The 25,293-nt window shown below is 44.4% G+C and overlaps 1 protein-coding gene across 8 annotated transcripts in view; it reads right to left on the bottom strand.

Annotated features, from left to right (window-relative positions):
- The window catches only part of STXBP6 (syntaxin binding protein 6), a 256,417-nt gene extending 233,845 nt beyond the window's left edge, over positions 1–22,572 (bottom strand). For 3 of the 8 annotated variants that reach the window (XM_084966582.1, XM_005666218.4, XM_005666215.3), the window contains exon 1: positions 22,411–22,572. The gene's annotated coding sequence lies outside the window, so the exon portion shown is untranslated. Of the gene's footprint in view, positions 1–20,242; positions 20,777–21,707; positions 22,241–22,410 lie in introns of those variants that run through there. The other 5 variants (XM_084966584.1, XM_084966583.1, XM_005666216.4 and 2 more) reach the window with 3 other exon arrangements.
- Between the last annotated feature and the right edge of the window lie 2,721 nt (positions 22,573–25,293).

Here is a 25,293-nt window from a genome sequence, read left to right as displayed (position 1 = left end):
GGCTCATTAAACTGCAAAGCCTAGAGATACAGCTTGACACTAGGTTTAATCAACATGATCAGGACCAGTTCCTCTATCTGGATTTTTCATGTCCCTAGTTCTCAGATAAGATCTACCCTATGGCAGCAAGGCCGCTGCCAGATCTCCTCCCAGGTTTGAGCAGAAACAAGAAAGATTCTCTACCTGAAGCACCCCCATCCCCAAATCGAAATTCCCTCCGATTGGACCAGTCTGGATGACAAGGCCATTCTTGAACCAACCATTGTGGCTGGGTGACTTGGGAACAATTGGTCAGCCCTGAGTTACACATTTCATCCAGAGTCAGGGGAATAACGTTATCTAAGCTGAAGGTCTGAGATTGGAGGAGAGGGAATTTCTTCAGAGGAAATTAGGGTGCTGCCATCAAAAGAGAAAGTGTATTTGGGCAGCCAAAAAACCATAAACATGCTACAGCAACTTGTTCAAATATTTTAAAAACACTTCGCAGGCCAAATAAAACAGGTTTGCTGGCTGAAGTTGGCTTGTCAACCTCCAGTTCCAATCCTCCTTTCTCGTTTCCTAGGTGATCTCATCCAAGATCAAGCCTTCATCTACCATCTCTGTACCCCAAATGCCACATTTTTATCTCTGACTCACAAATTCAACTGCCTACTCAACATCTCCACTTGGATGCCTCAAACTCATCTCAAATTCAATTTGCCCAAAATGACGTTAATGATCTTACCACCCCACACTTCTCTCCCATCCAAAGCTGGCCTTTCTCAGTGCTCTTATTTGAGGCAGGGGGTGGAAGGGGATGTCTGGGGGAATCAAACTAACACAACTGGGGTATTGTTTGAAAGAAAAATAAAATCTTTCAGTGGATCCAAACTGAAGTCAACTACAACTCTTTTGTTACTTCAAATATTTAAGAAAGACATTTGATATCTTAATTCATTTAAATTTAAAATTTTCATTTCCCATATCTTCCTAATTTATTTTTAAGACATATAGAAATAAAGTATCATCATAACTACCAAAGGCAGAAAAATCACCAAGGGAGCTTGAAAGGTGCTTTTGCTTTCATGTTTGTTAACAACACAGCTGTAGTTTTCTAGCAAACATCTGATGTGATTCTGACGACAACCCAGGAGGTTGGTAAGGCAAATTATTACCACATTGCTTCAAATCTAATAAATCACTGATTGTAAGATGCACCATCATTTTACACACCACTATATTTTTTTAGAAAAACACAAATTAAACCACAACATATGATGCACTATAAAATACATGTTGGAGTTCCCATCGTGGCGCAGTGGTTAACGAATCCGACTAGGAACCGTGAGGTTGCAGGTTCAGTCCCTGCCCTTGCTCAGTGGGTTAACGATCTGGCGTTGCCGTGAGCTGTGGTGTAGGTTGCAGACGTGGCTCAGATCCTGCGTTGCTGTGGCTCTGGCGTAGGCTGGTGGCTACGGCTCCGATTAGACCCCTAGCCTGGGAACCTCCATATGCCGCGGGAGCGGCCCAAGAAATAGCAACAACAACAACAACAACAAAAGACAAAAAGACAAAAAGACAAAAAAATAAAAAATAAAAAAAAATAAAATAAAATACATGTTGTTTTCATATAAAAATGGATGTCTTAGCCTCTTTGAAAAACATTATGATAAGCCTCACTTTTTTGATAAGGAGCCAGAGGTTCAGACACTTGCCCAAAGTTACAATTAATAAGATGGAGAATGGACTTAAACCCACAGGAATCAGTCTCCTAATCTGTTTTTCCTGCAATCTAGCTCCTAGGTCTGAATGATCTCTTGGATTTCTTCTGGGGGCCCCCCAAAACTTTTCTGATATGAACATGGTAAAGGAAAGCAGAACTTAGTCAACTCGATAAATGCTTTTAAATTGTCACGGATTCTAAGACAGAATAATGTAGACCTTTTTTCTCTAACTCCTGGACAGCCTAGAAAATACTGCTAGCAGAAACAGTGGTATACATTAGGCATGTAAGAAAAAGACTGCATCATTAATTTCACTGCCAACTCAGTAGGGTTGACACAAAACTTAGAAGTAACCATTAATTTTAAATATGAATCACGTGAAGTTTTCACTTCTGAGGCAACGTTACTGAGTATTGAGTCAAGGTAAAACTTTCATCCTTTTATAATAAAATATGCCTATTTAAAGACTTTGTTTGCTGCTTTCACTGTTTCAAAAATAACCATTTGGAAAGGTGCCATGTTATACCTAATTACCGCAAAGCAAATGTGTGAGCCTAATAGTTCTAATCAGCCTGTGCAAGGAGCCTTTTGATTTCAACACCTAGCATCCTTTAAAAAGAAAATTTGCTACAAAAAGCCAGGAAATTTGGTATGGGAACTGAATAAGATAGAATAGACTAAATTTGTGAGAGGTTTTTAAAAAAATTTAAATCTAATTATTTCGCATTTTGTACTCCCCACAGCACCTAGCACTGTGTCCTAAACATAGGAACCGTCTAATAAGTAAGCACACATGATGAGAGACAGTCCCTCTGTTTTCATAAGGGTTCCTTCTTCCTAGGAATGTGCTGGCTCTGGAGGAGATAGCAAGTAAGTCCTTCCTTTCACCAAGAAAGTAAATTCCTGATGGTGCCTATGGTGAGCCTATCTCTGTGCCAAAGGTACATCAAATTTAATACTGGAAGTCCTTAAGAACTGACAGTCCAATCAAGTACAAATATAAAAGATATGCAGGTGGCAGATTACCTTTAAGCATGCTCAGTAACTGGACAATATATATCAAAATTTTTGTTATAATATCACGTTCAAGCAGGAACAGATAGAGAATTAGGAGCGCTGGTGCAGCCAGTGCTGCATATGACCTTGGGCAAGTCATTTCTTGAAACGTTTCCTTAGTAATAATCTACCCATCCCTCAAGGCTACTATAAAAGAAATTAAGGCTGGAGAAAATTTTATGCAAAGCTTATAGCTCTATAAAATTTACATAGGACTAGCAAAATGTCCTACAGCCTAGAATATGTCAATGACTCCTTTTGGGGGTCCATTAAGACAATGTCAAAGGGCTCTTCCCAAAATGCAAACCCAATCATTCATCTCAAGATGTAAAGACTCACTGCCAAAGGATACATTTTTAACTGTTTAGCTTAGTAGATGACACTCTTTAAAAAGAGTGTATGGAGTTCCCATTGTGGCTCAGTGGAAACAAATCTGACTGGTATCCATGAGGTCCCAGGTTGGATCCCTGACCTTGCTCAGTGAGTTAAGGATTCAGCATTGCCGTGAGCTGTGGTATAGGTCAAAGATGCAGCTCAGATCTGGTGTGGCTGTGGCTGTGGGTAGCTTAGGCCAGCGGCTACAGCTCTGATTCAAGCCCTAGCCTGGGAACCTCCATACGCCTAGGTTTTAGCCCCTAAAAGACACACACACAAAAAGAATGTGTATATTTATGTGTGTATGTGTGTGTATGTGTATATGGGCCTGGATCACTTTGCTGTACAGCAGAAATTGGCACAATATTGTAAATCAACTATACTTTAATTAAAAGTAAATAAGTTAATTAAATAAACCTGACAATATGTATGATACCCTAAAAAAATAAAGCGGTTCCTCTGCAGCCCCATTTCTGGCTTTACTTTTCAAACATCACAGCAAATACGCAACTGCCTCTGATCACATCCTCTTCCACATTTCTCTACCTTTGCAATGTTGGTGAAATTTCTGTCTGTGATTATTCTACAACACTCTGGAGCCCACAGACTGGCTAGTATAGCGCCTGTCTCATTGTTATGAGTCTCAGCTTCTCCAGGGCAAGGAGACCCAGTGCCTTACTCTTCCCCATTCCTAGTACAGAGCTCAGTAAATACCGCTTGAGTGACAGGCCAGGGACATACTTGTTTGCATACCACACAAAGGTGGTGCTAAGCAGAGAATCTCAAGGGAATGTTGTCAACTAAAAAAAAAAAGGCTTAGAGGAGATCCTGTCCTGGCTCAGTGGTAATGAACCTGACTAGAATCCATGAGGTTGCGGGTTCAATTCCTGGCCTCACTCAGTGGGTTAAATGATCCAGTGCTGCTGTGATCTGTGGTGTAGGTCACAGATGTGGCTCTGATCTGGTATTTCTGTGGTTATAGCGTAGGCCAGCAGCTGCAGCTCTGATTGGACCCCTAGCCTGGGAACTTCCATATGTTGCAGGTGCGGCCCTAAAAAGACCGGGGGTGGGGGGTGGGGGAGGGGAAGGCTACAGGTCCACATCTCTTTCTCAAATCCCATACAGCCAGATGCACTTGGGAATGCAAAAATTTTGACATTTTTGAAATGTAATATATACCTATGCCACCAGTAGAGTGTAGGTCAATGCCCCATACTCCGAACACAGTAACACTGCTGCATCAAAACTTACCAATAACCACACTAAACGAGATAAATGAAGAATATAAATGGATACTCATTCAGGGAGATCTTGTCATCAAATAGGTTACAAAAGCTTTTGGAGCATTTTGGATTTGGGAATTAGACAGAAAGGGTGGGGATCCATATCACCTGATTGTGTCCATGGCTCCTTCATCTCCATTTTCTCATTTGCTCAGAAATTCACTGTGGAAGAAATGACCTACATTCAGGCAACAAAAAAAGTGGCCACATACTCAAACAGCAACAGATAGGCTATAAAATATTCTGAGAAGAGGTTCAGAGGCATATGCAAGTAGTCTTTATCACTGGCTGCTGTAGTAGTTGCTTAGAATGTAAAGGAACAAAAATAATAACAGTCAGATCCAGCACTGAAGGACCAGGTGAGGAAAGGAGTGATATGCAGAGCAGGAAATGAATGTATGAATGATTGTGTAAATAAATACTGTTAGGAATTCCTACCACTGATTTCTAAATGTATCTCCAATTATGGGGGCAGAAATGTACACATAAAAACAATGGCATTCATAAGCCAGAATCAAGCTGTCCAGACCAACACAACTTGTTTCCTTATCAAAACAGAGCAATGTATGCCACCTGATCCCCAGAACTGCAAGGAAGGGGAGAAATACAATTTTTGCAAATAATATATATATATATAACATATATTTTTTTAAACAACTAGAAAGACTCCTATTAATGCCTTGCATGAAAAATTTGGTTTAGAACTAAACAATTTCCTTTCCAAAAAGAAGTCCTAAATAAGTAGGAGGAGGAAAGTTTACATAATCCCATTTCCAATGAATTCTAATACCTGGACATACATTCTGTGGTTACCTATGAATCTAAATTTTGTATTTCAGGGCATGGCGGAATGGCTGCCTCAGAACCTTAATAAAATGCACCCCAATTCTATCACACACCAGAAGCCAATGGTTGGCAAGAGCTACCATTTAGCCTATTGAGCCCTCACTACATACAAGGCAGGAAACTGAGCCTTTTGAAAGTCTCAAACCTTGCATCTACCTTATAGGCTATCATTTCATTTTACACATAGAAACTGCATCTTCCAATCAAGATGTAAGAAGTAAGGCCAAATGACTGAAACGTTATCTCTTGCCGATTTCTAAAAAGAATGTCACAGCTCAATTCCATAGCACATACTTCCATCCTTTACCATATATACTTTTATATATATATATATATATATATATATATATATATATATATATATAAGTATGTAGCAAAAACAACTCTCTTGTCCACTCCTAAAGCTTTTCCCAGGTATCCCAGCTAAAAATGTGTTCCTTCTCCCTTCTCAGAAGTTCTCTTTGAATGTGCCCCATTCAGCCACCTATCTATCCCCTTTGGGGTACATAGCACATACCAGGCACCATGCTGAAGATACAAGATATACAAGTCACAGTCCCAACCCTCTGTTCAGTCTAGACATGCAGGCAAATAATCATACTTGAGCATAAGTTATATATGGCATTGGAGTAACAGAGACCAACTCTATCTCAGGGTAAAAGTTCGGTGGTTCAGAAGGTTTCAAAGAGGTGGCGTCTGAAGAATGACTGCAAAGATATAAGATGGACAGGAGAAGAAAGGCACTTCATGGGCAAAAGAATGAAAATGAATGATGCTATTAAGGTACTTCATGCCATTCATAATACGGGATTATGGAAAGAGAAAGCTGGGAAAGAAGGATGGAGCCAGCCAATAGAGAAACCCAATTGAGAAACAAAGGTCAACACCCCCTAGTCCCCAAAGACCAGTCATCTGTGCCTATCTGAGCTTAGCACCCAAGACAGCACCCTGCCCTATAGGGGCAGGGAAAAAGAAGGACAGTCCTATGGGCGAAAGAAGCCAAGTTATTTGGCAATTCACAAGAAGAGCCTGGCCACCTCTTCTGAACATGCTTTCTGGCTCTCCCCTCAGTACATTTACTCTCACCCCCATAAGTCCTAAGGATTCTAAGCACTAGTGTCTTGCCTTTTTTTTTTGAAGCGAATAGCTGCCAGTTAATCAAGACTGTGAGACTTTGAGTTCAGGATAAGATGCTGTTCCATCAAAGGTTCTCCATCCTTAGGGTTGGCTCCGAGGACAGCAGAGGAAAAAGAAAAAAAAAAGAAAAAGAAAAGAAATGCCCCCTGAGCTGGACAGGGGGAGAGAGAAGTGATTTTAAATAGACAGGTTTTAAAGGGAAATAGCTAGATCACAGACGACCAGTTACAGAGCACATCAGTATCCACCTACACACCACAGCACAGTGAAGACTGACAGAGTTGGGTTCTTATTCGCTCCTCCTGGGCCTTTAAAGCAGCAATCCTCATGTGTCCTATGGGGTCTAAAACTGCTCATCTGCTCCGATCTCCTCTTTAAAAGAAAAAAAAAAAAATCTGTTGCTATATTACATGTTCTCTAATTAAAGTGGTTTCAAATGAACTGTGAGCAGAATTTCTGACAGCCCCTATGATAATTAGACACATCCTGGTTTCCTCCATAAACTCAGAGTGAAAAATCATGAGTTTGGAGTTCCCGTTGTGGCTCAGTGGAAACAAATCCAACTAGTATCCATGAGGACAATCCCTGGCCTCGTTCAGTGGGTTAAGGATCCAGCGTTGCCGTGAGCTGTGGTGTAGGTCGCAGACGTGGCTCAGATCTGGTGTGGCTGTGGCTGCGGCCGGCGGCTGTGGCTCCGATTTGACCCCTAGCCTGGAAACTTCCATATGCCGCAGGGGTAGCCCTAAAAGGCCCCCCAAAAAAGAGAAAAATCATGAGTCTGAGAATTCACCCTTCACCAAGACCAAGGTGACAGAGAAAGGGCAGTGAGCTTCAACACAAAGACAGTCTCCTCTAAGTGGAAACTTGGCCACATCAGACATAAAATATTGGAGCACTTCAGAGTTATTTACTCAAACATACAAATAATACTGTCAAATTCAGTATATATTATTTATAGAGCTATAAATTTAATATTACTTTTAGAACAAGACAAAGTCATTGCACGGTTCTCTCCTTGGACTGGACCAATTTAATTAAAGCTTTGGTTACCGCAAAGCAAGGAAAAAAGACAGAATGACCTTAAACTGAAAGTTAGATTTTAAAACAGAGAATCTTAGAAATATTTCAAAATTTCAGAAAATCACAACGAAATGAGGAACAAAAGGCTGGAATGAGGAGCCCCTGATTTACCACTGATTCACGGCAGAACCGTACTGCCTCGGGGTCCTCATTTGTAGCCTAAGAGTATTAAGCAAGCACTGGGGATTGACTGATGTGAGGCTCCTTATTCCCAAAGCAAGAGGAAAAGCAAAACCAATCAAAAAAACTTCGAGGAAAATGTCTCAGGATATAAAGAACTTTAGAGGCTTGCACCTGTAAGATAACACAGGTGAGAATGTTTACTGTTGCTCTGCTGGAGATGACGGCGGGACCGTGACCCACATCCTAGTTACACATCCAGGAACCAGTCATTTACTTACACCCACTCGAAATAAAGATGTGGCGGACCTTTTTCTTCCTCCCTTCACAACATGTAACTTGTGTTTACTCAGTGTGCTGTAAAATTCAGAACACAAAGCACTACTTATAAGGTTCTTTCTTTTGGCAGGAGGTGAATAATAAGCGCAGACGTCCCCCCAGCTGAGTCCAAACCCAAGGTGTTCGGCCTGCAGGCGTGCACAGGATCGTGTAATCTGCTAAGAAAACAGGTCAAGGGGCCACATCAGTATTCACAGTCACTGGGGGACAAGTGCTCCTTAGCAACACCTGGCTCTTCACACCTGCTCTAGAATACTCTACAGGAATTAAATGTGATAGGAAACGAGTGTCTTACCAGCAGAGGTTTTCATTAAAATATCCTCACTTTTTTTTTTTTTAATCTGCCATCTCATTTTATCCAGGGAAAACTGTGTGACTGTGAATGAAATAAAACTCTAATCTGTTTAGGAAACAGTTTGGTTATCTGGTTACCCACAGCCCAGGGCTTTGCCTTGAAAACTGAAGCTGTACAGGATGCAAGGTGCTAACAATAAGTAAACCATCAAACGAAGAAACTTATACTGTGCAGTCAGAGAGGTCCAGAGGTGTCTTTGCTACTGCTTTGAGCCAGAAAAATAGGCTGTAGCTTCTGCATTCCATGTACTCAGCTTTTAGACAGCATCCCCAAGGGCCATGGAAAGGGCTGCCTTGATGTGGTCCATGAGCCAGGAAGGGCGAGAACAAGCCTGTGGGACCTCCCAGTGTATTTCTGGGTCTCTTCCAGGCCCTTCACATCTCAGGGCTAGCTGGATGCTCCAGGGTCCATCTGAGAGCAATCCACCCAAGGCACTTCTTTCAGGAATAACTTTGGCAGATCTTTATTACACACCAAAGCCATTCGGCTGTTTCAGGGAAAACTAATGGGTAATTTTCTCTTAAGATCAGGAATGAATGCATATTAAAGAACTCAGTAATATTTTTCCTCTTCTGGTCAGATCTATACACGTGCCCCTTGGGAAAAAGATTTTTTACATAGAATAAAGTTTCCAACGGTGACAATATTCATGAACATATCTTAGAGTACTCCTTGGACAGCTAATGGCCAGCCAAGAGGAAGAGCAAGCAGAGTAAAGCCTACGGGTCAGGCTACTGGTCCCGGCAGAGAAGGAAGTGGGGCAAGGACACTGGAAAGCCCTGAGCTGCTTCCCTGAATAGCAGGGCCTCTAAAATCATGTTTGGAAAGAACAAGTGCCCTGAAGACTGACCCCAAATTCTTTTTTCCCCCCACACTCCCACTCAGCAGAGGACCCACCCAGATCCTAGGGTCTATCCTAGGATGGGAAATCAGACCTTCGCCATCAGCCCATGGTCTTCTGGCTGCAACAATTTTATGATTCCTTTAACACTTGTCAGGGGTGAAGCAGGATGGGGAAAAAGAAAGGGCACAAGTGGCCCTTGGGTAAGACAGAGCTAGGTCTGACTCCTCCATCATGCTCTCTTTCCCTTTCCATGTCTGACTTTTCATCTACAAAGTGGAAATACTCACATCAGTTAGTACTTCACAGGTTACCGTAAAGATGAAAAGAGATCAGGAAAATCAAGCACTTGGTGCTGTGCCTTCTTGCTTTCTGCTCATCTTCCATCCCCCTATAGGCAGATCCTATAAAGAATGTTTTATTTTTTTTAAGTCACCCATGAGGCACCCTCCTTATTCACTGGACTGGGTTCTGAGATGTCGTCCGCTATTTCCCCAAATCAAATACATGCTCAAAGGGCATTTGGAAAGTAACTAAAAATATCCAAAACAATATACTCAAAGCGATTCCTAAAATATTTTTAGCAATACTTTTGGAGCTGGTCTACAATCTCCCAGAGTGACAGTCCATAAAAGGCAAACATTGAAGTGAGCTGCTTTCAAGCTTTCAGGTGATCTCAAGACTTTGCAATTGCCCTGAACCACAGACCCTGGAGCTCCCCAACTTTTTAGGACATCCCCTGCTACGGGTTTTATGCCTCTGCCTATCCTCAGCCCACCTCATTCTGCTGTGCCTCCTGCAGGAGGGGATCTCCAGAAATTATGTCTGAGAATACAATCCAATCTCACTGATGAGTGACGGGTGACTCACTATAAATTTCAAGGATTTTTCATAGATGCTTTCGCTGTGTTTTAAAAGGCAAAACAAACCAACACAATTGAAAAATAGGCAAGAGACTTGAACAGGCACTTTACAAAAGATTTCTAAATGCCAAATACACAGGCAAAGACACTATGCTTCAAACAGTGATCAGAGAAACACAAATTAAAACCAGAATTAGAGACTTCTCCACAACACTGGAAGGGGTAAAATGAAAATGACAACCAAACTAAGTATTAGCAAGAATGTGGAGTAATGGGAACTCTCACTTACAGCAGATAGGGATACAAGCTGGAGTGGCCATAGTGGAAAACTCTGGCTATATCTACTAGGGCTGAACATACTCACACCGAAGGACCCCAGATTTACACACACAGCCACGTACACACACACCAGAAATGCATATCCTGAAAAATATACACATGAATGTTCACAGTGGCATCATTCGTGACAGCCAAAAACTAGAAACAATTCAAAGGTCCATAAGCAGTCATCGTGGCATGTTTATACAATGGGATATAATCCAGCTACCTCTGCAAGCCTGACAGGGATGAATCTCACAGTGTCGAGGGGAAGGGTGAGACATACCAGAATACAAAAAGATGAGGGTATTTATATAAAACTCAAAAACAGGCAAAGGTGAGCCATAGTCTTAGAAGTCAGGGCAGTGCTCCCGCAGAGGAGGAAATAACGGGAAGGGACAGGCACAAGGAGAGATTCTGGGATGCTTATGGTCATCCTTAAAAGGGTGTGCTGCTCAGACAACAGAGACCCGCTACACTGCACCCATGTAATCTGTGCATGTTTCTGTATGAAAGCTAAACTTCAAGTAAAAAATCCACCTAGATGCCTCCTCCTGTGCAAAGCCAAACAGAGCAAACCAATTTAATGATCTCGGGGCATAAATTTACTTAAGCAGCCAGGCCAGGTAAGAAGAGCAAGAGGCACCAGGTCACACTCCCACAGCGTGCCTGCTCCCAGCTCCTTCACAGGTGAGCCTGTGCTTCTGAAGGAGTCTGACTCCCAGGTCTCACGACTCATCTGTACCAACAGCTGGGTAATTATGAGATTCAGATGAGACACAACGAGATCACATCATATTTCTATGTACAACTGGCATCCCCACATTGCTTCCTATGACTGTTGGCACAGAGGGCAGCAAACACAGGTGGAAAGCAGGGAGAACCTGCGGAGACGCAGATTTTGAGGAACTTCGGAAGATTACTTTCAAGTCTTGGGGGCCAGTGGCATAGGTTAGTTGTGAAATTTCAACTCAAAGAGGAGTTATTGCACTTGGCAATCTCATAGCTGGATCACTGGGGCTGCTCTGGAATAAGTTTTTCAGCTCACCTCTGGCAATGATGTGCACATGTAATTCTGGAAGCATCAAATTTCTTTTTACTCTGTTACGCTCTCACTCTCTCTTAAGCTTCTGTCTTTCTGAGACTTCTAGTCTCGGTGGGTCCCTCTCTAGCTGTCCAAGGTCTCCTCTAGGACCTACGTTAGGGATTAGGCCTGTGCAGGCCAGACAGTGCCTGAAATGGTAGGCTCAGCCTTGCAGGAACTCAGGGCTCCTTCAGGGCCTTGGGCCAAGGCAGCCTGGGCATTTCTGGAAGCCCATGAGCAGAGCAGACCCCCAGGCCCCACCTCAGACCCAGCAAATCAGAATTTGTGCCTTAACAGGATGCCCAGGGGATTCACGTGCCCTGAAAGGTTTGAGAGGCACTGAGCGAGGTCACCTGATAAACTGAGAGGTCACAGCCTTGCCCAAGTGACGGAGTTCATTTTGAACAACCCCTGTGTGAATGGCCTTCCCCCAAGTGCAGATGAAGTGGGCCATGGGGCTGTACCTCTTACTCTATTTCCCAAACTCAAGGTCACATCTTCCCGGAACTCAGGACTGGGGCAGAAAAGGGCAGAGAATGATGGAGGCAGGGAGAAGAGAAGATGGAAAGGCGTGTCTGCCCTCACATCTCTGCAGCTCTGGAGAAAGCCAGGTGTCAGGAAGGAGGGGAGCACTGGAGCACTGAGCAGGGCGGAGCGCAAGTCTACTGAGGCTCAGGTGAGCTGTTTTGTCCATGAGAGTGGGGATCCTGAACCCCGAGTACCTGGGTCACTCCCAGCTCTGCTATGGGGCAGCTGTGGGATCTTATACAAGTCACACGACCTCTGTCTCAGTCGAAAAAAACTGTGAAATAGGGAATAACAGTGACCCCGCTGAGAAGTGTTGGAGGGGATGAAAGGAATCAGCATCTATAAAGCACTTAGAACCACGTGCTGTGGGAGCTCAGGGTTGTCTCTAGGGAAATGCTGTTCAAAAAGTATATGGAGGAGTTTTTGTCGCAGCGCAGTGGTTAACGAATCTGACTAGGAGCCATGAGGTTGTGGGTTCGATCCCTGGCCTTGCTCAGTGGATGAAGGACCCGGTGTTGCCGTGAGCTGTGGTGTAGGTTGCAGATGCAGCTCAGATCTCGTGTCGCTGTGGCTCTGGTGTAGGCTGGCGGCTACAGCTCCAATTAGACCCCTAGCCTGGGAATCTCCATATGCCACGGGAGCACCCTAGAAAAGGCACAGACAAAAAAAAAAAAAAAAAAAAAAAAAAGTATATGGCCAGAAAAATTAATAGACTAGACGGGATGGGGGACTTCCAGAAGAAAGCAGAGGTCCAACTCAACATATTTTTACTGATTCTCTCCTATATACCAGGCACGCGGCCTCAGGGACCCCGGCCTTTGAAGGAAACCATGGTCTAGTGAGGTTTGAGACCAAGGCGAGGTGTCCGAGTTCAGCATTCACTGTTCCATTTTTAAAAAATCGACCACCAGATAGACCAGGGGTTGTGTGGCTGACAGTCAGAAAAGGATATGATTCAAAGGAAAATGTCTTGGGAGTTCCCATCGTGGCTTAGAGGAAATGAATCTGACTGGCATCCATGAGGATGCAAGTTTGATCCCTGGCCTCACTCAGTGGGTTAAGGATCCAGCATTGCCGTGAGCCATGGTGTAGATCGCAGACACAGTGCAGCTCGGATCTGGTGTTGCTGTGGCTGCAGCTCTGATTTGACCCCTAGGCTGGGAACTTCCATATGCCTTGGGTGTGGCCCTAAAAGGACAAAAAACAAAGGAAAATGTCCATTTTCCAGTGGATGAAACTGAGCGATATGTTTTATTTGCTTTGATTTCCTTATATAAGCACCAAATTCTACCTTAAACTCACTTAAAAAACAAAACGCAAACCAAAAACTATTGTTACCATTGTATAAGGATTTAATTTTAAAAGGACTTACATCAGGAACACCTAGCTTTCTCCACCTAGCTCCTTCTCAGCAGCAGGGCAGCTTCCTTATTGCTACTTAATGAGAGAGTAGATTAAATTCTTTAAGAATAATATTAACTTCTCAACCATTAGATCCTGCTGACTGTCACCTTAGACTGGGTGAAGCAAGATATTCCCAAGCAGTGTACAAAGACCAGCTTGCTGATCTATAACCTCTCTGACCAACCGTGGTTATGAAGGGTGACCATAGTACAACACTGCTCAGATCATTCCTGCGTCCACCTTCAGGAAGGGCAGTATCATGAGGCTCAGTGTGTTTGGCTTCGACCTGAGTATCTTGTCCTCAAGTACCTGTTTAAAGGCTCAGCCTCGGCACTGTAACTAAGTGAACAATCCCCTTCTCTTCAGAGCCATCAGGCACCTGCCCGGGCACAAAACGGTCCAACAAAGTGAAACAGGGCCTCACAGTGTGATATTACCAACCTTAGGAAAGCAGTGAATTTCAGGCTGTGATGATCAGAAACTAGTTTGATTCACCACACTTGTGGTTCTGTTAAAATCTTTTTTTTTTTTTCTTTTTAAGATTTTTATTTTTTCTATTATAATTGATTGACAATGTCCTGTCAATTTCTGCTGTACAGCAAAGTGACCCGGTCATACATATATACTCTTTTTCTCACATTATCCTCCATCATGTTCCATCACAAGTTTTGTTAAAATCTTACAAACAATTGGTGTGTAGTTTTTTTCCAAGAGGAAAGTGGAAAGAATCCACCAAGGTGAAATGTAAACACGATCATTACATCCTCGCCTTTCGGATCATGACAAAGGAAACAGAAACAGGACTGAGGTTATTAGGCCACCGCTCACCTCGTGTGACCTGAGAGGAAGCCCTTATCCAAGCTGGCTCTGGTGGGTGACAGCCCACACTTTCCAAAGGTCCATCCTCTTAAACCACAAATGCCCTCACAGGAGCTGATCACGAGAACTCCAAATCCAGCCCGTGAGGCAGGCTGGCCGGCAGGGGCTGGTCCCGAAGAGCAACACAGGAAACTGAGGCTGGGTGAGGGCAGTGCTCCAGGGTCCACATAGGAGAACTACAGCCAGTGCCAGGATTTAGTTTCCAATTCTTCCTCTTCAGTTGATCCCCATTCAACTTAACTAATTCAACTTAACTTTTGGCCTAATTCAACTTAACTTTTCAGAGTTTAGCACACTCACAGAAGGTGAACTAATGAAATGCCCAGATTTTCTAAAGCCAACAATGGAGCAAATATTTTCAACCTGATCCCGAGAGAGAGTCACTCATTCTGTGAATGAAACCAAACGGTGTATGTTTTAGATCCCTTTATTTTCTGCCATCTTCATAAGAGATGAACATCAGCAAGTGAGGGAGAGGAAGGCAGCCAGGCAGGGATGGGCCGAGACCACCATACCAAGGAACCTTAGCACCAACCGAGCAGCCAAGGGCTGCCCTTCTGGCCAAAAAGAAACCAACTCTGTGAAAGCACAATCAAGACCCAACAGCTTGACTGAAAGTTATCCAGACTCATCTGAGACTAGCTCAGTGTCTTTACCAAAGCTATAGTAATATGAGAACCAATAGCAAATAGATGTTGTTCTGAGGACTAGGATTCATACCCTTTCTCCTACTTCAGCTCCTCCCCCACTTCTCCAACCCCACCATACAAATCAAAAACCACTTCGAAGCCCTTGGCTTTCTTACATAAAATTTTTCCTTAGTCCTAACCATGGAATTCTTAGCCCTTGTGGAAAGGAGAGAGCGAAGAATATTTAACACACCAGTTACATTGTGTTAGGCACTTTTCTAGGCGCTAGGTCTCACTCTGATCTTAGATGAGAAAACAGTGGCTCAGATGTTACTTACCTCGCCTGGGTTCCCACAGCAAATTCATGGTGGAGCTACATTTCACCTTCAGCTTGGTCCTACTCCAAGGCCAACTTCTCCTCCCTCTAACAGCTTCTACTCAGAGACTGACCCACGGAACGCATCAGTGGGAGCTTGTTACATGTGCACCATTCCAGACCCCAACCCAGGTCTAGTGAATCAGGGTCAGCACCTAACAAGGATCCCCAGGTGCTTCCTGTCCATGAGCTGGACAAGCACAGCTAAGCTATGCCACACAGAGAGGGTAGAAACAGTCTCAACAGAGAGGAACAACTGCCCCAGGTCCAGCGTGTTAAACCTCATTTAGCATCATGACTCTTGGACCCAAATACTGTGATGCTCCTGTGGTGCCAAGTACCACATGAACCCTGTTTAATACAGTCAGAGACTTTCTTATAAAGGGTGGTCTGGACACAGTTCCACAAATAACTTAGAAGATGACACTAAAACATCTACCACAGCCAAATCTGGAGGGAGAAGCTAAACATAAGCTGCCCAGTCAGTACTGCCCATTTCCCTCTGGTGGATCACAAGGAAGCCTAAATACAGAATTAAACTCCAGAGGGAAGCCCAGAGAAACACACGCCAATTGCAAGTTCACAGGGTATTCGCCATGAAAACAGTCCCACTGACTCAGGAACAACTTGGAACTCAAACCTTTTAATTCAGAGGAAGGACTTAGGGATGGAAGAGTAGCAGAAAAATCCTAGAAGGTCCAAAGACGGGAATTATTTAGATTCTCCCCGCTCCCCCAAGAGCAGAAAATTTGGCCTGAAGCTGACAGCCTATTCCTGCATCTCTCAAACCACTTTCTCCTTATTACTTCTCCCTTCACTATACCCACAGTGGCATTCTTGCTTTTTTAAAATTGAGAGAGTCATATACTTTAACATTCACCCTTTTAAAGTGTAAAATTCAGTAGTGTTGATGTATTGTGCAACCATTCCAGAATATTTTCATCACCCCCAAAAGAAACCCCATACCCATATCAGTTTCTCCCATTCATCTCTCCCCAGCCCCTGGCAACCACTGATGAATATTTTGTCACTATGGATTTGCCTATTCTGGATATTTCATAATGGAATTATACAATATGTGGCCTTATGTGTCTGGCTTTTTTCATGTAGTAAGTTTTCTTTTTTTTTTTTTTTTTTTTTTTTGTCTTTTTGCCCTAAGGCCGCTTCCCATGGCATATGGAGGTTCCCAGGCTAGGGGTCTAATCAGAGCTGTAGCCACCAGCCTACGCCAGAGCCATAGCAACGCGAGGACCCCAGCCGTGTTTGCAACCTACACCACAGCTCACCGCAACACCAGGTCCTTAACCCACTGAGCAAGGTCAGGGATCGAACCTACAATCTCATGGTTCCTAGTCGGATTCGACAACCACTGCGCCACGACGGGAACTCCCCTATAGTAGGTTTTCAGGGTTGATCTGTATTGGAGCATGAATCGAATTTCATTCCTTTTTATGGCTAAAGGATATTCCGCTGTGTGGCTATGCACTTTGTTTATCCATTCATCAGTTGGTAGACATTTAGGCTGTCTCCATTTTTTGACTATTGTGAACAACGCTACCATGAACATTTGTGTCCAAGTGTCTGCACGAACGTGTTTTCTATTCTCTTGGGAATACACCAAGGAGTGGAATTGCTCATGAGGTACCCTGATGTCTAACAAGTTTTGAGGAACTGCCTGTTTTCCACGGCAGCTGCACTGTTTTCCATTCCCATGGACAATGTGACGAAGGAGGGTTCTGATTTCTCCACATCCTCACCAACACTTGTTATTATATGTCTTTTCGATTATAGCCATCCTGATAGGTGTAAAGTGGTATCTCGCTGAGGTTTTGAACCATATTTCCCCAAGAACTAAGGATGCTGAGCACCTTTTCATTTCCTTATTGACCATTTGTATATCTTATCTGAAAAAAAAAATGTATATTTAAATCCTTTGCTCATCTACATTGGGTTATTTGCTTTTTTATTGTTGCGTTATAAGAGTTCTTTCTCCTTATTTCTGAAACTTCAGTCAAGGTTCCCTTTTCCTAGAAAGCCCATCCAATACTCTTCAACTGGACTCATGTTGAAATTAAGCCCTCTGTACCTGGAACTATCCTCTAAAAGCCTAGGAACACTTCCCTCTGCCTTTCTGGTCCCATGCAAACGTCCCTGCTTTCAGCCTGTGTTGTATTCCCCCCATTCTTTATCCACTGCAAGCTCTCCTGTGGTCATAAGAATTCATCTGTTACTTCAGTGGCTTTCTACAATCAAGGGAGAACTTAATGACAGGTTCTCTGGCCCGTGGCACAGATTCACTCTAGCTCTGTGCTAGGCACAGTCCGTTTCTTAGGTGCTCTGAAAAGCATTTCTATGCAGGCACAGGTACGACTCTACACTCCCGCTCCCTAACACCACCAATCTAAAACGCCTCTTCTCCTCTCTACAAAAGGCCTACCCATCATTTCTAACATTTCCGTAGTCTAGCCCCTGCTTGGAGACGTCCTCAGCCGCCTGAGCTTAAAATGGCTTCTCTCAACTCGGAAATAAATAGTAATCATTTGTACAGTTGTGAATCAATTATGTACATATTTTATGATGTCCCTCTAGTTTAAGGAGAGACCAGGTGAAACCACCCCACCTGATGGTATTAAACAATATAGTAGAACTGCTCGGATATGCTGGTGCAGTAAAGGAGTCCTGGAAGATAAGACGCCTCATCTCAAAAATGGTCTGGGAAATGCCTGCTTGAATAAATATAACCAAGTTTTCAGTTGTTGATATTGTCAACTGTAGTACTTCTCGGAGTCTCTGATATGATTCTACACCTGTTGAGAATCCCCAGGAGAGGACAAAATAAGATGCAGCGCTTCCAAATTGATTTGCCCTTTAGGAGAGCACACCTATTAGCATTCACCCAATGGTATCCTTCCGCAAGCTCTGGGGACTGCTGAGCTATTGCAATGACTGCTCAATTCTACCAGCTGGACAGCAGAAACCACATTTTCTACCCAGAAAATGAACCAAACTTGCTTTGTTTTAGGATGCTGTTCACTAGAAGTCACTATTAACACTCCAGGTTACAGGAAGAGAAGAAACCATACATTAAATGTGTTAATATTTATAAGACCCACCTGGATTTCTGAAATTGGAAAATGATGAAACGTGAAAAGGAAAAAAAAAAAATGGATCTTAGAATTGAACTAGTGCACTACAAACAGAGTGTTAGTTTAAAAGCGCCTTCTAGGAAGGTTGAGGCAAACCGCCTTCCGGGCATGGACCATAACTCTCTGTGACCCCAGAACAACAGCTCTGATGATCAAAATGACAGTCTCACGACAGACTTAGCCAAGATAACAAGTGGTCATGTACTGAGAAAGTGAAGTGAAAGGAAGCTTCCCCCACACTGGAAAAAGTCCTCCCAGCAAAAAGCAGGGGGAACACCCAAAATATAAACATCAAGTTATGGAAAAGAATTTTAAAATAAAAATGTTCCCTACTTGTTTTAAGTAGGAGAAGCCATTTATGTTACCTAGTGAAGCTTAAGACTTACAAGCCCAAGGGCTGTTTCTTTACTGAGCGCTAATTCCGGCCAGGAAGACAGGCATGGGCCTTGCCGTTTTAGCTACTAAAACACTAAGTGGTACACTTGAGTTTTTGAATAGGTTTCTGATTTACTGATAGGTCTCTCTAGTGCTAATCATTTTAAAACTAAAACAAAACACAAATGGAAAGCTGAGATAAAGCCTAACAGTCAGCTGGGACTCCATTTGGCACAGCAATAGAAGAAAGACCTCAAGGACCAACACCCTCAGACACAGAGTCTCTTTGGGTGCTACCTAAACCTTATTCCTCAGTTGTCATCTGGGGAATCCTCCTGACTCCAGCAGGTTCCCAAAGCCTCTGGGATACAAAGCAGCTGGAATTCAAGGCCACAACCTGGGCCATCTTAAATCATTGTGAGCTGTCTAAGCCTAGGACCACAGCTTAGAGGGTAAGGAGAAGAGCTTAAGATAGAGTTGTGCCCAAATCATGCTTGATTAGAAGCTCAGTTACATAGGGCAGAACTAGTACTGTACAAGGATCCCTGAAAGTTAGCCTTTCCCCCCTTTGGAGAGTGAAAAAGGATCTCCTTCCGTCACTGCCAACACCACTATCCTCCAGAAAGAATGGAAGGCCTTCACCGGGCCTCCCCACCACAGGACACCTGGCACCTCCCTCCAAGGCCAGGCTAAGCTGTCCCTTCAGAGAAAACAAAACATTGCAAATTCTTTTTAAGCTTGCTCACAAGTGATTCACCTGTTCTCCAATCTTAAGGATCAAGCTACCAGAATATTCTGCAACCTCCTCTCCACAAATGTCTAACATCTCCAAAGAAAGGAAACAGGGTAGTTACTGGATTTATCAATATCAAGGTCACCAATCTCAGTCCATCCCAGAATGACGTGGAAACCAGAGGTTTAGTATTTTACAGTAGGAATAGAAGGCGGAAATATTTTCGTGTAAAATTCACTCATTTGAAGAGCAATCAGAATGATCTAACCTGAACAAGGAGAAGTGGCACAACCATCACAAACATAAAATGCTTTGGGCAAGTTCCTAAAATGCCCTGAAGAAACCCCATCTCTATTATATGAGGTATTAAAATAATGACGTCTTAGGAACAAACCTCATCTCTCTCACTTTTTCTCCTCCTCTAAGTCAGTGATTCTTTTTTTTTAAATATATATAATGATTTTTATTTTTTTCCATTATTGTTGGTTTACACTGTAAGCCAGTGATTCTATAGGCTGCTCCCTGGACCAGCAGCACTGGCATCAAATTAGAGATGCAAATTCTTGGACCCCGCAATCCCCGAGCCTAGACCCACAGAATCTGAGGCTTTGGCAGTGCAGCCCAGGTATCTGTAGTTTAACAAAGCCTTCAGGGGATTCTGATGCTCCTGTTTGAGACACTGCTGCAGGATTAGGGAAGATGCGGTACCTGGGGGGGGGGGGGGTCAGGAGCCTAATTAAACCCACATTAACTGAGTGAGAGGCAGTCTCACCTGTTCTTGCCTTTGATCAGCACTGACCCTCAATCGCACAGACTGATTCCACTGATGAGGGGTTGAGTCCTTAGTTCAAGGTCACTGTTGGAGACCAAGCCAGAGCTCCAGTCCAGGGTCTACTGACTCCTTCATTACCCTTGGATCTCAAACTGGGGCCTTGCTAACACGTCAATGCTGGGGCCGAGGACTCTAAACACTGATAAGGCATCCCCACCCCATCTCCTAATCTACACCACACTGCTTCCTTCAGATAAACATGAGGACTGGAGCCTCAACCCTTAAAATCAAAAGAGAGATGGATTTAAGGGAAGAGAAAAAAGAAAATAAAGAACTAATTCCAAAGACTTGAGAAATGAAACATTCCAATAAGGAGTGGATAGAGGGTAGAAGACTTAGGTGGCTTGTTATAATTAAAAGAATTAATTTAAAAAAATTGAGTAAAGAGCACAGTCACAATAAGACATGAATGGTGTTTTAAAGTTTTCTTAGCACAATCCATGTCCATTTTCTCTCCCAAGTCTCCCAACGACCCTGCAATGAAAGGAAGCCATTATTATCCCCATTTGACAGAAGGGAAAACTGAAGTTCAAAGTGTCTAACAATTTGTTCATCAGCATAGTAATCAAGCTGTAAATCTAAAACTCGACCTCAAGTCTATCTCACTCTAGAAACTGTGTACCAATGCCAGGTGATTTCCACACTTGGAAATATACCCTCAAACAGATTTCTCTCCCCTCACCCCCTCACCCCGGGAAAAATCAAAGAGAAAAGCATGTAGCAGACATGACGAGCCCCTAAAACATGGCTTGAGCACTGTGTGGGTTCTCCTTTAAGAACTTAACACACAAACCCAACAGCCAAGGTGTTCAGCCAAAAGTGGAAAAAAAAAAAGGAGAGAGAGAGAGGCATATTTCTAGCCTCCATAATCATTTCTGGACAAATTCCCACTAGCAGCCTCGGAGGCGAACAGCGGCTCACTGCCAGGCTGAAGCTCCTCCACCCCCCAGGTTATGACAGAGCAGCTCTGACTCGTGTGTAGGCAAAACCCCAAAACTCAAAACAAGAAGTGAAAAAAGTAGAGCTAGGAGAAACTGTCAGCATCCTCCACACCGGTAACCTACACAATGTCAGCTCCGGGGTCCCGGGATCGCCCAGAACACAATCTTAGGAGATGGTAGGATGAAATGTACATTCTTGGGCACCCACCACCCCTATGTCTTCCCCTCCACCCCGTCCCTGAGAAGAATAACAGAAAGGGGAGAGGGTTTGTTATGAAGTCCTGGGGCTGAAGCCCAAGCCAGACAGAACTCGGGCATCCTCTCCTGAGGCACTATGTTAACCCAAACTCCCTGCCTGGCCCTTCCCTCCAGGTCCAGTCTTCCGCGAAGATAAACCGGGTGGGATTGCTGGGGTGTTGAAAAACTGAGAAAAGGCTGAAGGAAAAATCGGGCCATCCACCTACCCCACGTTCCCCGCCATGTGTGTCAGGCTCCATTCCGCCGCGCACCATAAGCGCTTACTGGGAACCCGGCGCCCTTGACCACGGCTGAGGTTGGGGAGGGGGCGTCTCCCAGCTAAGCGTCCCGGAGGCAGGGAGCCATGCCCGCCCAGAGAACATACCTCAGTTTTGGCAGGAATAATTTTCCTAGAAGACGCCAGAGAAGCGAAGATCTGGGTAATTTGTGTATTTTAGCCGGGGGTGGAGGAACTCAGCTCAGGGGCGCAGTGACCCACTCAGCTCCTCCACACTGGGAGCCACGGGGTGGTACCTTGGCGACCCACCCTATCTCGGGGACAGTGAGGAAAGAAGGGCTCCATCCCCAACTTTCTCGGAGGAAACTGCTCCGCTCTGCGGCTCGCCCAGCCCGGCCCGCACACTGGGTCCCAGGCTTAGAGAGAACGAGGGACCCCAGTCTCTCATCGCGCGCACGAAAGCAGCCGCGCCGGGACGCGCAGCCCCTATCCTGCAGCCCGCAATCCTGAAAGTATCTCTCTGGGCGCCTGCTTACTCTCCCCGCCCAGTAGCGGGGTCCCTGATCCGGTCACCAGCATCAGAGCGCCAGACGCCCCAATCGTCGTGGCTGCTGCAGTCGCATCCCCCCCCCGCCCCGGCCCCCGGCCTGGGCTCTGCCTCACCCGCCTGACTCCCCATGCCCCAGCCCTACCGTGCAGCCCAGTTTGTGCCGCGGGAGTACCAGTGCGTGGCACGCGTCCCAGACGGCGAGGCTCCTCCCCAGGAGCTGCCCCGCGCGGGGCTCCGGGCTCTGGACAAGGATCGGCCGGCCCGGGTGCTGGCTGGCCGCCGCTCGCGCCTCCCGCGCCGGCTCCCGCCGCCGCGCGCGAGGAGGGAGGGATTGGGCGCGGGAGGGGGGGAAACTCCCGGCAACTCCAACTACCGGCGCTGGAGCTCCAGCTGCAGCCGCGCGCCCGCCCGCCGCCGAGTGCGAGCGCCTGCGAGCGCCTGCGAGGCAAAGCTGCCCCCGCGGCCGCCTCTGAGCATGCCCAGTGCCGCCGTGGGCGAGCCCCAGCGCCCCGGCCCGGGGCAGATCGCTTAGCTGGGGGCCGCTTACCCGCCCCAGGCTCCGGAGCGGCTCGGGTGGGGGAGGGGAGGGCGGGTCCCAGGAAGAAGACCCTGGAGCCAAGGGCGGGGGGAGGAACAGAGTGCGGAGGGCCTTGCAAGTTTCACGGGTTGTCGGAAGTTTGCGGGTTAGAAAGGTGAGCTGCTACCGTGAACCTCTCTGCAAGCCTGGAAAAGACTACGAGGAAACATTTATTCTCCCAGAGGGACAAACAGATGGCTTTTATCCTGTGCACGCTTTTCTTCACGCCTAGGGTTGCAAACTCAAAGCGCTAATAGGGCCTGGCCGGCAATGTGAGTGAAACGGGTAGGAGGTGGCAAACTGCAGAGAACTATGAAGGCAGAGCCCCTGGGCTCCAAACTCCCTTTCCTGGAAGAATCTGGCCTGCTTTGTCTAGATTTTCTGATTTTTTCAAGAATTGACAGAAATTTCGATTTTTTTCATGTAAATTATACTCATTTTAAAATCTTGACAACAAATTCAGTTTTTTAAAAACACTCTGAGCCAAAGAAAACATATCTGAGTTCCCCTTCTCTGCTCAACTCACAGCCAGCCAATTTGAGAATTGTGACTTGTGCATTCTTTTAACAAAGAGGAGCTGAGTGCCCACTGTGGTTTGGGAAGACATTGGAGAGTATCCAAGATGATTCAGATTGCGATCAAAGTATGACCAGTTACTAAGGGAAGTAGGTTTTCCAGGCAAAAGAGGGCTGCAGATAAATGCTGAAGCATTCAAGAAGAGAAGTAAGTTACTGATGCAGAAAGGGTGTGAGAAGTAACCCTTGGGAAACCATTAATAAAAATAACCAGGTGGGATCTGTAACAGTACTCTACTGAGGCATTGTGGAGTTTGGAAAAAAGGGAAAACTAGTAATAAGACCCTGTCTTCATTTTAAATTTGGATTTTTTTTTTTTTTTTTTTTGGCATTTTTGCATGAACTTTTTAAAATGTTGTGTGGAAACATTTACCTTGATTATTGAGTTCTTTGATGTCCTGTTGGGGCTCACCTCATCCTAACCTAGCCCTTGCTGGGATGTTAGATGGTGGTACTGGTCTGCTTGATTAGAGAGTAAGGGGCAGGAAATAGCTGTACTGAAATGGGAAAGAGGGTTGGAGTAGTGGATGGGAGCCAAGGCGGAGGCCTTGGTTGCCAATTTGTGGAGCCTGAAGTTCATTTTGTAGGCTGTGTGAAGCTAGCAGAGATGCTGGAGTAATAACTGAACTCTAGGAAAATGAGTTCCACTGCAGAGCCAGAAAGATGGTTTGGAGGGAAAAAGAGTGGGAGAAATGGGGAAATTTAGGGCATATTCACTGTTGTGCTTTTTGAAAATCAGAGGGCTTTTCCTAATAAATTCTCATGCGCTCTGCTTATTTCTGGAGAGGCTCATGGAAGGGCTAGCTTAGTGCCAACAGGTAGGGCTTTTGGGTCTAAGCCTCAGTTATTTTCTACCAGGTTTCTATGGGCAAGTCGCTCCCCTCCTAAACTGTACTTTCTTCATCTGTGAAATGGAAAACAATTCTCGCAGCATTTTTGTGAGCATTCAGAGAAGTAATGTATGTGTAAGGGCTTTGAAAACTGAGAATTTAAGCAAATATAAGGCATTGTTCTTATCTACACATCATTATATGAAATCTGAATTTAAACAAGGAAGTTCTACATTTTTATAAATCCTGTCTGAAGTAGCCAAGTGTCTTTGATTTAGCAAGCTCTCTCATGTTCGGGATTCTGTTTACAAATCTTCGGAATTTGGGTAATTCAACAGTTTTGTGAATTGAGATGTTCCTGTACAGAAAGAAATAGGAGAGGGAGATTAAGAGGTACAGACTTCAAGTTGCAAGATAAATGAGTCACAGGTATGAAATGTACAGTGTGGGGAATATAGTTAGTAACTATGTAATATCTTAGTATGGTGACAGATGGTAACCAGACTTATCATGGTGATCACTTTGAAATGTATAGAAATATTGAATCACCATGTTGTATAACAGGAACTAACATAGTGTTGTAGATCCATTGGACCTCAAAAACAAACAAACTCACAGAAAAAGAGATCGGATTTGTGGTTACCAAAGGCCAGCCGTTTTGGCTGAAAGCAGTCAAAAGGTACAGACTTCCAGTTATAAGATAAATAAGTGCTAGGTATGTAATGTAAAACATGATAAATATAATTAACACTACTATATAGTACATATGAAAATTGTTAAGAGAGAAAATCCTACGAGTTCTTATCACAAGGGATTTTGTATCTGTATGAAATGATGGATGTTCACTAAATTTATTGTGATAATTATTTCATGATGTATGTAAGTCAAATAAGCTATGCTGTACACCTTGAACTTACTTATACAGTGCTGTATGTCAATTATATCAGTAAAAGTGAAAGGAAAAAAAAAAATGCTTCTGTACTAGTTTCTATTGCTACCACCCTTCCACCATGTCCCTTTCTTTTAATCTTCCTTTTTATGTT

The sequence above is a fragment of the Sus scrofa genome, chromosome 7 (assembly GCF_054392235.1).
Source record: "Sus scrofa isolate SSC_HxYL_T2T_F1_AM1 chromosome 7, Sscrofa_HxYL_maternal_Yorkshire_Landrace_v2.0, whole genome shotgun sequence".
Classification (NCBI taxonomy): Eukaryota; Metazoa; Chordata; class Mammalia; order Artiodactyla; family Suidae; genus Sus; species Sus scrofa.
This window is presented reverse-complemented; position numbering and strand designations above follow the sequence as displayed.